The sequence below is a fragment of the Neovison vison genome, chromosome 1, assembly GCF_020171115.1.
Source record: "Neovison vison isolate M4711 chromosome 1, ASM_NN_V1, whole genome shotgun sequence".
Taxonomy (NCBI): Eukaryota; Metazoa; Chordata; class Mammalia; order Carnivora; family Mustelidae; genus Neogale; species Neogale vison.
This window is the reverse complement of record NC_058091.1, coordinates 287,211,467-287,222,266: the sequence shown is the minus strand read 5'-3', so window position 1 is coordinate 287,222,266 and position 10,800 is coordinate 287,211,467. Positions and strand designations below refer to the sequence as shown.

Genomic DNA, 10,800 nt, shown 5'->3' with positions numbered 1-10,800 from the left:
GTTCTTCCCATGTGTTATGTTTTTTTGTTTTTTCCATCTGTGAGCAGCCTAGGAGAAGAGTTTTCAAAGAGACTTTCATCCCCTTTGGGTAGGATAATGCTTTCCAGAGCACTCGTAGAGAAGGCTCAGAGCTGCTCCTGCACCACTGTAGACACGGGGTCCTACCACATAAGCCGAGTCAGGGCCAGGAAGCACCTTGAGCTTATTGCTTTGGGCCTTTGGCAAGAAAGCTGGTAGCTGGTGCTTTTAGGAGTTGGGGATGAAGAGTGGACATAAGTACAGGTCTTAAGCTAACACAGCATGGCTGGAGCCTCAGAGCTTTTTAATGCACAAGTCTCATTTCTGCAAGCTTTCACTTCTTATTGTGCTAAAACCCCCTCCTGGGACTCGTGCCCAGGGTACAGTGGTTGGGGGGTGGTAGTGGGGAGATCTTTCTGAGCCTCCCTATGAAAAAATGTGCAAGAGTAATGTTGATTTCTTTGGAGCATTCACTGTATAGAGAATTTGACTAGCGTCATCTGAAGTTTCAGAATGTATGTTTGTGAATTTATTGCTTAATAAAACTCACTAGAAGAAAATAGGGCTGGGCGGGGAGACATTTGGATTGATTTTCAAGCAATCAGGATTTGAGAAGAATTCGAAATGAGGTCTCTCATGCTGATGCCGAACGAATGCCAGGAGTCCTTTTCAGCAAAGCCTGCAGTTCTTCTTGTGTGAATTATTTCTCTGAATGATCTAAGGATACATTTGCTTCATTGGGAAAGCTCTTTGCCCTTGGAATAAAATTTAGCTTCAGACTTGCATGTTCAGATTTGGGTACTTGCATGAAGAATTTTTCTTAAAAATGGATGCAGAGTCCCCTAAGTGATGGGCTCGGTTTGTTGGTATCTATTTTACAACCCTTCTCCCTGAATGTTATACCATTGAACTTTTCGAGGCTATGATTTATGTCGCGATAAGTAAGCTCTCAGGATGTTGGTACCAAAACCCCAGGGCTCTGTCTGCTGAAGTGTGGAAAGGTTTGCTGAACTCCTTCTGTTCTCACAGCTGTGGGAAGGGTGAGACCTTCATAAGTCTTACTCGTCTATACTGGTATCCCTGTCTATAGAATTTCCTGTCAGGATTTTACCCTCCATAAAGCTGGGAACCTGTGTAGGTATTCATTTCCTTAATAGGCTCCCATTTCTTCTGTTATAGGCGCTATAACTTTATTTCTCACAGAGGCTGGACTGCCTTCCAGCCTGGAAATCCTTCCAGATCTTGTGGTCTGTGTTCCTCACCCTGAAGTTGAAGCTCTTCATAGCGTTTCTGGGCCATTATTGCTTGGATTCCACCTCGGCACTGTTGGCTGTGAGGCCTGGGCCAAGTTATGAATCTTCTCCTTGCCTCAGTTTCTCATCTGTAGAAGGAGGATAACAGTAATGCTGACCTCACAGGGTTTTGTAGGGATTAAGTAAGCTGATGTAGGTAGTGTTTGCAGCCCAACACATAGAAGTGCTTGATACATATCATTATTATTTCGATGATAACTTGCCTATGTTTAACCAGATTCCCCTTGACATCAGTGGCTCTGATGACATTCCTTTTTCTACTCCACATTAATTATGAGTCTGTCCGAATCCTCTCTGGGGTTGGAACAGCCACACGTATCTTTGGGATGTCCTTCACTTCAGAAGTGCTGTGTATGGTGGTGTTTTCCTTGAGTGCTCTTTCTTTCTTTTCATACCTCCAGGACTTTCTGGCTCACTCATTGATCAGCTTGGAAGCACTGGCATCGCTTCTCTCACCACCTTCCTTCCTACGCTAAAGAACTGGTGATTTTTGTTTCCAGTTAGATAATTAGCATATCTCAAAGCAAACGATAGCTGACTTACCTAGCTGGAAAGCAGTTTCACTGGAGAATGCTCCTTGACAAGAGTGTTATCTCAGGAAAGGTGAAGCTGTGTCTGCTTTATAAACTGTGCTGTCATGTGTGGCCGTAGGTGGAAGCAGCATGCCTTATGGACCTGGGAGCAGGTGGGGTCACCTAGCTGGTACATGTTAGAGCCAGTGCAAGAAGGGAAGGACAGAATCTCAACAGAAGTAGGAATTTGAACATGTCAGTGGAAGCCACAGAGAGCCAGAGAAGGAGAGTCCCAAAACGCTTTGTTGAAACAGGTGCCTGGGTTCACAGCCTGTGGAACAGGGGAGAGGAGGTGGTCAGGGAGGGTGGGGCACTTGAACAGTTTCTGAGAAACTTTGTTGGCTCAAGCTGCTTGCCTAGGGCCTGGTGTGTATTCACCTGCTCTGGTGGTGCCCTAACAAAACCTGTGGCCTGGTGCCCAACAGTTCCAGAACCGCTGCTGGGTCTTGGACAACCTGTATAAAGGAGTGTTGTCCATGGTTAGAAGCAAGTGTATCCCTTGCCTTTGGAGATGTGTCTTGAAAGGAGTTGATACGGCTGATGTCAAAGAGGTTACTACCCGGGTTCTTCTCTAGGATTTTGATGGATTCCTATCTCACATTGAGGTCTTTCATCCATTTTGAGTTTAACTTTGGGTATAGTATAAGAGAATGGTTGAGTTTCATTCTTCTATACATAACTGCCTAATTTTCCCAGCACCGTTTATTGAAGAGACTGTCTTTTTTATTTTAATAATTAATTAATCAATTAATTTTTTTAGACTGTCTTTTTATATACTGAATATTTTCCCCCTTTATTGAAGATTATTTGACTATAGAGTTGAGGGTCCATATCTGGACACTATAGACAAAGGGCTGATATCTAAGATTTGTAAAGAACTTCTTATACTCAACACCCAAAAAACAGATAATCAAGTAAAAAAATGGGCAGAAGACATGAACAGACACTTCTCCAATGAAGACATACAAAAGGCCAACAGACACATGAAAAAAATGTTCATCATCATTAGCCATCAGGGAAATTAAAATCAAAACCACACTGAGATACCACCTTACACCAGTTAGAATGGCAAAGATTAAAAAGGCAGGAAACAACAAATGTTGGGGAGGATGTGGAGAACAGGGAACCCTCTTAACACTGTTGGTGGGAATGCCAGTTGGTGCAGCCACTTTGCAAAACAGTGTGGAACTTCCTCAAAAAATTAAAAATAGAGCTACTCTATGACCTGGCAATTTCATTACTGGGTATTTACCCCAAAGATACAGATGTAGTGAAAAGAAGGGCCATATGTAGCCCAGTGTTCATAGCAGCAATGTGCACAATAGCCAAACCATGGAAAGAGCCAAAATGCCCTTCAACAGATGAATGGATAAAGAAAATGTGGTCCATATATACAATGAAGGATTACTCAGCCATCAGAAAGGATAAATACCCAACTTTTGCATCAGCATGGTTGGGGCTGGAGGGGATTATGCTGAGTGAAATAAGTCAAGCAGAGATGGTCAATTATATCGTCTCACTTACTTGTGGAACATAAGGAAAAACATGGAGGACATTGGGAGAAGGAAAGAAAAAGTGAAGGGGGCGGATATCGGAGGGGGAGACGAACTGTGAGAGACTATGGACTCCGAGAAACAAACTGAGGGTTTTAGAGGGGAGGACGGTGGGGGAATTAGTGACCCTGGTTGTGGGTATTAAGGAGGGCACATACTGTATGGAGCACTGGGTGTTATACGTAAACAACGAATCTTGGACCACTATATCAAAAACTAATGATGTGTTATATGGTGACTAACATAACACAATTAAAAAAAAAAAAAAAAAAGCAAGTGTAGCTGCTCAGTAAAAGTTCCACCCTGCATTGACTCCCCAGCAGGTAAGAACTCAGTGAGTCGCTGCTTCTGGTTTCCCTGGAGCCCTTTGTGGGGTTCTCTCCCTGGCCCTGTGATGTTAGCTTCCTGGGTCTGTCATGCTGGCTCCTCCTCCTTTTCCTTTTAAACACTGATGTTCCTTAGAATTCTTAGTATCCTTCACTTCTCATTCATCTTCCTCTCTCTGCGTAATCTTGTACTTGTCTGTATTTTCTCCTCTGTTTCTTAGAAATTCTATTTAAAAATAGTTTTGAAAGGCTTAAGGTGCGCAAACCCGCCTCTTCCACAGCTTTATCCTGTGTCCGTTTTCACATTGTAGCAGATGATACTTTTTAATTCTTTTGGCAGTTTCTTTTTGTAGTTGCCCCTTTATTTCTATAATATATTTTTTAATTTTTTTAAAAAATATTTTATTTATTTATTTAACAGAGAGATCACAAGTAGGTAGAGAGGCAGGCAGAGAGAGAGGAAGGGAAGCAGGCTCCCTGCTGAGCAGAGAGCCCAATGCAGGGCTCCATCCCAGGACCCTGGGATCATGACCTGAGCTGAAGGCAGAGGCTTTATCTCACTGAGCCACCCAGGCACCCCTCCATAATATTTTATATCACTAACTCTTCACTTATCAATTTCAGACAATGCTTGAAATTAACAAATTTCTTCCAGTGTTGATGAAGATTTAGCTATCTTACATCTCCCTATACTTCCCTCCCACATCCTCCTAAGATAGCTACAGTTCTTGTTAAACCAGTGATCAGCATTTATAATTATTACTTGATTAATGCTCATTTTAGACCAAGGTAGAAGACTGTTGATATTTGCTTCCTAGTATCATTTTTATTTCTACTAGAGTCAATAACTGCTCCTAATTCTCACTTGTTGATTTTTTTTGTTTTGTTTTGTTTTGTTTTGTTTTTGAAGGGAACTGTTCTAATTATTACATAAAAAAGTAAAGTTATTTAACTACATTCAAGGGCATAAGACAAAGCTACTTTAAAACCACAATGACTGAATTATTAGGTGAAAAACATAGGCTGAAATAGAAAAGGGGAATGGACTTCAGAATAATCTGAATGGGGACAATGATTCTTCAGTCCTAGATGTTTCTGTTGTCTGTCTTGAATTACACCATTTCCTTTTTTACCTCCAACAAGGTCTTCACTAAAATCACAAAGCAGTATTTAGCAGAACTAAATAATAGTTGTCATTTTGTTAGGATTCAAAATTTCAATCCAGTAGCCATCGGGATCTTGAATAAATGCCAGGCCTTTCATTTTACCATCGTCAGGTCTCTTCACAAATTTGACTCCCAGTTCTTCAAATCTTTTACAAGCACCATGTACGTCAGGAACAGCAATTCCAATGTGACCGAATCCTCGAGGGTCTGAGTTGCCACTATGGTAACTCTGGGTCTCATCATCTTCTGTGCCCCAATTGTGTGTCAGTTCCAAGTGTAGCTTTCCTGGAGAATACCCATGCTATTTTTTCATCTTTATCTTTTGGGATGTCATTCTTTTCCTCATAAGCCAAGAAATAGAGTGAGAATTTCATAGTGGGAAAATCTAATTTTTGGAGTAGCGTCATTCCAAGAATTCTAGTATAAAAATCCAATTCTTAGGATCCTTAATTCGTAGCATGGTCTGCTGCAACAGAAAATCCTTGGTGCTGGGATCCGGATCAGAGCAGCAACCGAGGGCAGCCTCGTCGGTGAGGCTGCTGGATGCAGGCTGCGGTTCTGCCATGGCCGCAATGCTGTTTCACCGACTACGGTCCCGAAAACAGGACAGCCACCCACTCTCCTCCCAGCCCTCACTTGTTGATTTTTGAATATAGCTGTTCATTTCTTCTTTTGTTCCTGAATGCCACATTCTAGCTGTCACAAAACCATTATTATTTTTTTTTTCTAAGTGCTCACATATATCTGGTTCCATTTCAGTTCTCTTTTACTTTTTCCTCGATACCTTTCACCGTAGCCCTCCCTCCTCCTACTCTGGTCACATTCCTTGTTCTCTGGATCCACTGGGTCCTTCCATATTTGGTGAGGAAATCTTCTAAGACTTCTAAAGAAAGAACGCATGGGACTTAAGTTTTTTTTTGAGTGCTTGCTCATCATCATCTGAGATTGTTTCTAATTTGCCCTCACACTTGATTGAATGTTTGATGGGTCTGGAATTCTAGATTTGAAACCATTTTCTCTCAGAATTTTGAGGACATTCCTTCATGGTCTTTTAGATTCCTGTGTTACAATTGATAAGCCTAATGCCATTCTATTTTTTTCTTCATTGTTTTTCTTTTCTAAAAAATGGGCAAAATCTTATAAAATGTGATGTTTTATGAAAGTATAAAATAAATATTAAGTGTTTAGCTTGACAGATTTTTTACAGATGTATCTACCTGTGTAATGCTCTCCAGATCACCAACTGAGAAGGTTCCTTGGTACACCTTTCCTGTCAATACCATCTCACTCCCACCCTAGAGATGACCACTTACCTGACTTCTCTCACACAGATCAGCTGTATTAGTTCTTGAACTTCATATGTGGACTCTTTTGTGTTTGCTGCTTTTGCTCAATAAAATATTGGAAATACAGCTATGTGGTTGTGCATATTAGCTATTTGTTTATTTTTAGAGTATGTGATATTCCACAATATCTATCCATTCCCTGTTGTTGGACTTTTTGGTTGTTTTCAGAGTTTGGCTGCTCTGAATAAAGCTGTTAAGAACATTCTGTTCATGTTTTTTTTTTTGAGGACACACACTTTTATTTCTCTTGAGTAAATACCTGGAAATGGTTTTGCTGGATAGAGGTTATAGATTCTACCAGCCAGTTCAACAGTGTTCCAAAGTAGATGAACCACTTTTCCCAGCTAGGAGACTGCCAGTTGCTCCATATCTTCCCTGATATGTGGAAATTGTCAGCCTTTTAAACGTTAGTCATCCTCGTGGGTGAGTAGTGCTAGCTCACTGAAGCTGTCATTTGTGTTTTCCTAATGAGTAATCACACATTAAGTATTTTTTCATGCATTTACCAGCCAGTTAGATACTTTTTTTTTTTTTTTGGAAAAATGTCTATTCAAGCCCATTAAGAAAATAGCTTGTTATCTTTATTGATTTGAAGGAGTTCTCTCCGTATTCTGGATACAAGTCATTTTTCAGATATATGTATTCAGATTCTCTTCTCATAGGCTATGACTTGCTTGTTTAGTTTGTTAATGGTTTTAGTTTTATAAAAGTCTAGTTTATTTTTTACAAAAGTCTGTTTTGGTTTTACAGAATTCTTGTTTATTCAGTTTTTAATATTTGCTATGTTTTGTGTCCTGTTTAGGAAATCTTTGCCTACCTCAATGACATAAAGATACTCTTCTTGGGCGCCTGGGTGGCTCAGTGGGTTAAGCCGCTGCCTTCGGCTCAGGTCATGATCCCAGGGTCCTGGGATCGAGTCCCGCATCGGGCTCTCTGCTCAGCAGGGAGCCTGCTTCCCATTCTCTCTCTCTGCCTGCCTCTCTGTCTATTTGTGATCTCTCCCTGTCAAATAAATAAATAAAATCTTAAAAAAAAAAAGATACTCTTCTTGTGATTCTTCTGGATTCTGTACTGTTTTAATTTCACATTTAGGTCTATGATCTACCTTCTGATACCATTATGATTACTATTTCTTTGTATATGGACTATGGTTATGTCCTTGGGAGATTTTCATTTTATGTTTATAAGCTAGGTGTTTTGTAATTTTACTGTTACATGCTTTGATGTAGGCCTGTATTTGGTCCCTGTGTATGTATTTGGAGGGCCCTTTCAAACTGGGAATTTGTTCTTCCGTTCTGGGACATTTTCTGGGTATGATTTCCTCATAATTTCCTTTATCCTTTCATTCCATTCTCTTTCTAGAGTTCCTATTAGTCAGCAGGTGGACCTCGAGGATTGATTATCTAAGTCTTTAGTCTTTTCTTTCTTATTTTCTTTCTCTCTAACTTTTGACACACTCTCTAGATTTCTTTAACATCGTTGTCCTCCTTTCCTTCTAGTTGTTTTAGTTATTCCTTTTTATTTCCAATGGCATTTTCTTAAGTGGTTTTTGAAAGGTGAGTCAGCCTCTTTACAAACGCTAGAGGTTGAGCCTGTTCATTCGTGAAATTGGTTTGCCTTTCTCCAACCACTTTCTGTTGTTCAGTGCTATCCACTTTCCTGTGCATTGTGTTGTTGTATGTTTGTATCTTCTTCAGTACTCCAATAGCATCCTAGCATGTTCTTGGGAATGAGAGATATCTATACTTGCCATGACTCTACATTTTCTCCTATTGTTTCTGTTCCCTTCTGTTTATTCCCCAATATATTTTTATGTATTTTTTCAACGTATAGCCATCTCTTGAATTCCAGATACACAAATTCCTATGGGAAAAACTCCACCCAAAGGTCAGTACTCTCATGACAACACTTATTTCCTCTTTCTAACCTGGTCTTCCTTCTGAGCTCTCAGTCTTGGTGAGTGACACTGATATTTATCTAGTACATGCAGGAGAACAGAGTCATTTTTGATTTCTCCCACTCCTTTACTCTTTCATTGCATGGCCCCCAGACAGTTCTGTTGATTCTTTCAATGGCTTTTTTTTTTAAACTATGACCTATTCTTTTTTCTTTTTAATTAATACATAATATATTATTTTCCCCAGGGGTCCAGGTCTGTGAATCATTAGGCTTACACATTTCACAGCACTCAGCATAGCACATACCCTTCCCAATGTCCATAGCCCAGCCACCCTCTCCCTATCCCACTACCCCCAAGCAACCTTCTGTTTGTTTCATGAGATTAAGAATCTTATGGTTTGTCTCCCTCCCAATCCCATCTTGTTTCATTTATGCTTTTCCTATCCCCCAAACCCCCCATATTGCTTCTCCACTTACTCATGTCAGGGAGATGATATGATAGTTGTCTTTCTCCGATTGACTTATTTCGCTCAGCATAATACCCTCTAGTCCCATCCACGTCATTGTAAATGGCAAGATTTCATTTCTTTTGATGGCTGCATAGTATTCCATTGTAGATATATACCACATCTTCTTTATCCATTCATCTATTGATGGACATCTAGCTTCTTTCCATAGTTTAGCTATTGTGGACATTGCTGCTATAAACATTCAGGTGCATGCGCCCCTTCGGATCACTACATTTGTACCTTTAGGGCAAATACCCAGTAGTGCAATTGCTGAGTCATAGGGTAGCTCTATTTTCAGCTTTTTGAGGAACCTCCATGCTATTTTCCAGAGTGGTTGCAGCAGCTTGCATTCCCACCAATAGTGTAGGAGAGTTTCCCTTTCTCTGCATCCTCACCAGCATCTGTCATTTCCTGACTTGTTAATTTTAGCCATTCTGACTGGTATGAGGTGATATCTTATTGTAGTTTCGATTTGTATTTCCCTGATGCCGAGTGATGTGGAGCATTTTTTCATGTGTCTGTTGGCCATCTGGATGTCTTCTTTGCAGAAATGTCTGTTCATGTCCTCTGCCCATTTCTTGATTGGATTATTTGTTCTTTGGGTGTTGAGTTTGCTAAGCTCTTTATAGATTTTGGATACTAGCCCTTTATCTGATATGTCTTTTGCAAATATCTTCTCCCATTATGTCAGTTTCGGTTTTGCTATTTCCTTTGTTGTGCAAAAGCTTTTGATCTTGATAAAGTCCCAGTAGTTCATTTTTGCCCTTGTTTCCCTTGCCTTAGCAATGTTTCTAGGAAGATGTTGCTGTCTGTGTTCTTCTCAAGGGTTTTGATGGATTCGTGTCTCACATAGAGGTCTTCCATCCATTTGGAATCTATTTTTGTGTGTGGTATAAGGAAATGGTCCATTTTCATTTTTCTACATGTGGCTGTCCAATTTTCCCAACACCATTTGTTGAAGAGACTGTTTTTTTTTTTTTTTCCATTGGACATTCTTTTCCTGCTTTGTCGAAGATTAGTTGACCATAGAGTTGAGGGTCTATTTCTGCGCTCTCTATTCTGGCCTGTTGATCTATGTGTCTGTTTTTGTGCCAGTACCATACTGTCTTGATGATGACAGCTTTGTAATAGAGCTTGAAGTGTGGAGTTGTGATGCCACCAACTTTGGCTTTCTTTTTCAATATTCCTTTGGCTATTTGAGGTCTTTTCTGGTTTCATATAAATTTTAGAATTATTTGTTCCATTTCTTTGAAAATAAATGGATGGGATTTTGATGGGGATTGCATTAATTGTGTAGATTGCATTAGGTAGCATGGACATTTTCACAATACTTGTTCTTCCAATCCAGGAGCATGGAACATTTTTCCATTTCTTTGTGTTTTCCTCAATTTCTTTCATGAGTATTTTTTAGTTTTCTGAGTACAGATTCTTTACCTCTTTGGTTAGGTTTATTCCTAGGTATCTTATGATTTTGGGTGCAATTGTAAATGGGATTGACTCCTTAATTTCTCTTTCTTCTGTCTTGTTGGTGGTGTAAAGATATCCTGACACTTTAGTTCCTGTACAAGTTCTAGCAGTTTTGGAGTGTAGTGGGTTTTCCACATATAGTATCATATCATCTGCAAAGAGTGATAGTTTGACTTCTTCTTTGCTGATTTGGATGCCTTTAATTTCTTTTTGTTGTCTGATTGCTGAGGCTAGGACTTCTAGTAGTATGTTGAATAGCAGTGGTGATAATGGACATCCCTGCCATGTTCCTGACCTTAGCGGAAAAGCTTTCAGTTTTTCTCCATTGAGAATGCTATTTGCTGTGGGTTTTTCATAGATGGCTTTGATAATATTGAGATATGTACCCTCTAACCCTACACTTTGAAGAGGTTTGATCAGGAAGGGATGCTGTACTTTGTCAAATGCTTTTTCAGCATCTAACTCAATGAGAATTTTTTATTGAATAGGTGAGCAAATCTGATTTCATCACTCTCTTGCCCTGGATCTTTGATGCCATGTCCCAGTGCTCATCACCCATGTGATAAAAATCTAAGTTTCTTATCATGACATGATCTAGCACTGGTCTAGCACTCAGTTCCCACTTCTTCCC

At 40.0% G+C, this 10,800-nt stretch overlaps 1 pseudogene; it reads right to left on the bottom strand.

Moving 5' to 3' along the window:
- Positions 1–4,961: 4,961 nt before the first annotated feature.
- On the bottom strand, positions 4,962–5,569 carry LOC122902246 (annotated as a pseudogene).
- Between the last annotated feature and the right edge of the window lie 5,231 nt (positions 5,570–10,800).